Source organism: Anopheles arabiensis, assembly GCF_016920715.1.
Source record: "Anopheles arabiensis isolate DONGOLA chromosome X unlocalized genomic scaffold, AaraD3 X_pericentromeric_contig0003, whole genome shotgun sequence".
Lineage (NCBI taxonomy): Eukaryota > Metazoa > Arthropoda > Insecta > Diptera > Culicidae > Anopheles > Anopheles arabiensis.
This window is the reverse complement of record NW_024412081.1, coordinates 1,902,501-1,907,500: the sequence shown is the minus strand read 5'-3', so window position 1 is coordinate 1,907,500 and position 5,000 is coordinate 1,902,501.

Sequence of the window (5,000 nt, the reverse complement as noted above, 5' to 3'; positions counted from 1 at the left end):
TAGAACTAACAATTTAAATTTTCAAAATCTATCCTAACCAAATTTCAAAACTCTCGTAAAACTAACAAACAAATCTCCAGTAAGGGAGCGTAGAGCAAGGTGACTGGAAAGCCATTTTACCTGTATCCCGTAGCATAGACAAAAATATAACGGGACATTTGGTCCATTTTACCTGTAATGTTGAAGCACACACGTCTCCTCACGTAGTTTGTCACTTTTAAGCACTCTTAAATTTCATTCATTTCATTCATCTCATTCAAATCTCGAAAACTCTGAAAAAACTGAAATTACACATAGAAAGCCATCTGCGAATATTTTAATATTATCCCTAATTCATTTTCTATCCATGAGCAAATTATTTTCAATTTAAAATAAAATTAATGTTTAATTTGTTTTCACTCGAATATTTAAACGAATAATTGTTTTAAAAAAATCCTTTATTTAAAATAATTAACTTACAACGCCATAAGCACAATAGAGCAAATTAATAAATTACAATTTCAAATTCAACGCTCAACAATTAGACAAGCATACTTTCCATCACAATCCAATTAGTTATATTCCCTTACAAAATCAAATCTCAATTATTTAATACATTTATACACTTTGTATTAGTTTTCATATAAAATAATTTAACAAATTCTAATATTTACCAACAAATTTCCAATAACTTCTTTTAAATAGTAATTCATCTTCTTCAACCATAACCAATAACTCTTTAACAAGTAGAAGTTTTAATAATCACGTAGTTATTTTTTCTCCTGGTTCTGTGCATGTATTAAAAAAAAAATTATTAGTTTTCTGATCTAAATAATTTAAATAATTATTTATAATAAATTCTCTTAATAATAACAAAATAGTTTGATTTGACATTTTAACACTTGACATCTAACGTTGACACACAATTAATTTGACAGCTCAAAATATCTGACACCTAACGTCACCTTGACATCTTAAATTGGTTGACAGTTATAATTAAAATTCTTTGACAGTTGCAAGCGATTAAATAATAATTTGAAAATCAATTATTTATATTCAACCAATTAAATTATATTAAAATCGCTTATGCTCAAGTTACAATTTATTACACAATAATAAATTCAATTCTTTTAATCTTTAAATACACAACTCATACCCTGTTGACATTTAAATTGTTTGGACAGCTTGTTTAAACCTAACATTTACCGTTATTGACAACAAATAGACTGACAGCTATTAAACTAAAATTTTAATCTCGGAAAACTCTTTCATGTTATGGAATTCCCCTTTTCTAAATTTAATTAAAGTTTACTTAAATCCGCTTCCAATCATTTAATTCGCTTCCTAAGCTTTTTCTTTTAATTATCAATACCATCTAACCCAGTTAATACTTTCTCCGTTGCATCAATTTGAAAATAACTTTAATCATCTTATTTGATTATTCCCATGACATTAAATTGCATCCATTAGACATTGACGTAAAACATCACGGTACCATTGACACTCAAATAGATTTGACAATTTATCAATAACTTGAATGACAGTGACATCAAACGTCTCATCATATTGACAAAAAAGTAATTGACAATTTGATTACAGCGCAAAATCCATTGACATCTAACGTTTCTAAACTTGACAATAAATTCATTTTCCCGTTTAAATTAAAATTTTGACATTAAAATTCATCCCTATTCTGACAATAATTACTTAATTAATCAATCAATCAACCTACTTGCGAAATTCCTTAGAAAATCAGTAGACAGTCATAATAACCCTCATAGAATTTAACCGTAGAAACTAACCGGTAGTAAAATGGTGATGAACACACGCTCCACTTTAGCTCGTAGAAGTAGTCCCTCGAAGGCAGTGACGAGTAGATATTCCGTCCGCCGTAGCTCGCTGGGAACGATGTCCCCGTCTAAGGCTTCGGCCACCAGCTTTGGTAGACGGGCATCAACAACCCAGCTGATGGCTTCCAAGGCACCTGCCCTACGAGGAGCTTCTTCGGTAGAGGTGGAGGGAAAATCAAAAAGGGTCTCTGTTCTCCCGCAGATTGCGGAAGACAGCCAAGGGGAGGGCTCTAAGGCAGGGCAAATTTACGACAGGAAATTTTTCGCTACCGCATATCCAGCAGAGTCAAATCCCATGGGCCCATTGCAAAAAGCAAAACATGAGCTCATGCTGTTTATCAGGGACACCGTAAAGCACAGGGCTATTTTAGCCAAGACGCCCCAATTCTCGAATTGGGAAGAGCGTATCGGCTCAGTCTTAGCCCTGCTGCACAATCTTCCAGCAATTTGGCTGGGAGAGGCGGGGTCAGGAGTTGATGTTGGAACGGGAACCGAGGATCTCGTGGTGGAGGACCCGGTGTTGGAGCAAGAATTAGGGCCTTTGGCAGGCCCTAATCAGGAGCCGCAACCGGGATCTTTGCCTTTGGATGAGACCGATATCACCAAATTCCTCACTGTTTTTGGGGGGAATTATGCGGGAGATGTTCAACACACTAGTTAGGGAGAATGAGGCCAAGACAGGAGGAAATGGGGAACAGGGACAACAGCTGGTGGGTCAGGAAGGGAAAAAGGGCAAGAAGAAGGGAAAGGGTCGGAATGCCAAGGTAGTTGTGGCAGAGGAACCGTGCGAAGGGGAAATTTGTTCGACGGACCAGGGATCTGGACCATTAGAGGGCAAGAGGGTGCGCAAGAATGGCGGACGGTAAAGGGGAAGACCGCCGTGCGCCGGGAGAGACGGAAGAGGAAGAAGCAGCGTGAAGCTGAGCAAGCAGCTAGCCTCGCCGCAAACACGCCACCTTCTGCTCCCCAACCCAAGCAAAAGCCGGCATCTGCTTCTAATCCCAGGGCCGGCCGAATGCCAAACGCCATCGAGCTCGAATCAATTGGGGGATTCAAGCACGCGGACATGATGCCTATCCTTAGGGAAACGGTGAAGAAAGAGGATGTGCAGAGAATCCGCACAAACTTTAAGGGTCATCTACTCCTGGAGCTAGCACCAATGTCGCACCAGGAAACGATGACCCTTTGGAGAAAGGTGTCTGCGGCCCTTGATGGCAAAGCAAAATGCCGTCCGCGGACACCCTCAGTGCGGGTGAACTGCACCAACATTCCGCCTGGCACTTCGTCTGAAGAAATTTCTTTGGAAATGAGTGCCGCGCTGGGCGTTGAAATTTTCAGCGACCAGATCACGACCGTAAAACGCATTACGGTACGTTGGTCGCATTTTCGACTGCCCAGCAATAGCGGTGACCGACCAGGCCCTGGCAAGGCAATACACGGTCGGTTTCAGCAAATGCTGCAGGCTTCGGCTTTTGGAGCGTCGGCGGCAATGCTACCGGTGCTACGAATACGGGCATACTGCTGCCCGTTGCCGTGGCAAGGACCGCAGTAGCAAATGCCATCGCTGCGCGGAAGATAAGCACGAGGACCGTGCACTAGGGAGCGGAAGTGCTTGGGATGCGAGGGCCCGGATGCAATCGGGCATTCGCTGGGCCAGCGCAGTTGCCGCTACTTTGGAAAGGTAACCCCACAGCCCAGTCATGATTAGAGTGTTCCAACAGAACCTCAATCATGACCAAACGGCACAAGACTTGCTTTTGCAAAGTGCTCGTGCCGAGGGTTGTGATATTCTGATTATCTCGGACCCCTATTGGGTGCCGAATAATAACAGCAATTGGGTTACCGATACCACTGGTCGGGTAGCAGTGGTATCAGTTGGGGATTATCCTTTTCAGCGCATCATTGACAACCAACGCGAGGACTTCGTTGTGGTCGAGATGCGGGGAATCGTTTTTTGTTCTGTCTACCTACCACCCGTGGGTTCCGATTTGACTGTCGAGGAGTACAAACGCAAATGGACCGAAATCGTGTCTGTACTTCCACGGAATCGGGACACCGTGATCGGGGGTGATGTAAACGCCTGGTCAGGTGCATGGGGGATGGAGCGGAGGCCAAACGACGGGGAAAGGGTATCTAGGGGGAGTTGTGATGGATGCGGCGGCTGCTCTGGGATTGGTTCTCCTGAACCAGGGCAACCAGAAGCACTTGGATTGGGGCAAATGGTCGCAACTCCATCGTGGACGTATCCTTTTGCAGCCCCTCCTTGGTAGGGGACAACAATTGGCGCGTGTGTGACGAAACCCCAAGTGACCACAATACTATCAAGTTTGTGGTTGGCAGGGTTCCGAGACAGCGCGCCAACAACGAGGTACACTCAGCAGCGAATGGGGGAAGGTGGTCCACAAGATTCTTCGACAAGGATTTGTTCGTTGAAATCTTGAGGGACCAGGACATTTTGGGCATGTTGCTACGCCAGAGGAGCTTACCCAGGCCATCACGGTGGCCTGTGATGGCACCATGCCTAGGCAACCCCCAAGGCGACAGGGCCGGCGGCCAGTTTATTGGTGGACGTCCGAGATTGATCGGTTGCGCAGCCATTATCACGGAATGAAACGGCGGTTCAACCGGGCCCGGACCGAGGAGCAGCGCGAGGAAAGGCGTCAAATGAAGTCGGACGCACGCGCTGCCCTGGAACGGGCCATCAAGCTCAGCAAGGACCAACACAAGCAGGATCTGCCGGAACAATTGGAACCGCACGGCTTTGGCCCTGCTTACCAAATCCGCAAGCAGCAGTGGGAAGGAGCTCGGGTTCCGATGGAACGGGATGCCAATAAGCTCCAGTTCATCGTGAATGAGCTCTTTCCCGATCGTCCCCGATGGAGTGGCCCGAGACGGAAGTAGGTGAGGATCCACAGGATCCGGTCTCGGAGGAGGAGTTGGCGGAAGAGTTGAAGGAAATTGCCCGCTCACTCAACCCCAAGAAAGCTCCGGGGACGACAATATTCCAAATATGGCTGCAGCTGCGGCAATTCTGGCTTTTCCGGAAGTTTTTGCCAAAAGCTACAAGCAGCTACTGGAGGCAGGCACTTTTCCCGACGCATGGAAGCGGCAACAACTGGTGCTGCTTACCAAGTCGGGAAAACCACCTGGGGAGCCCTCGTCATACCGGCC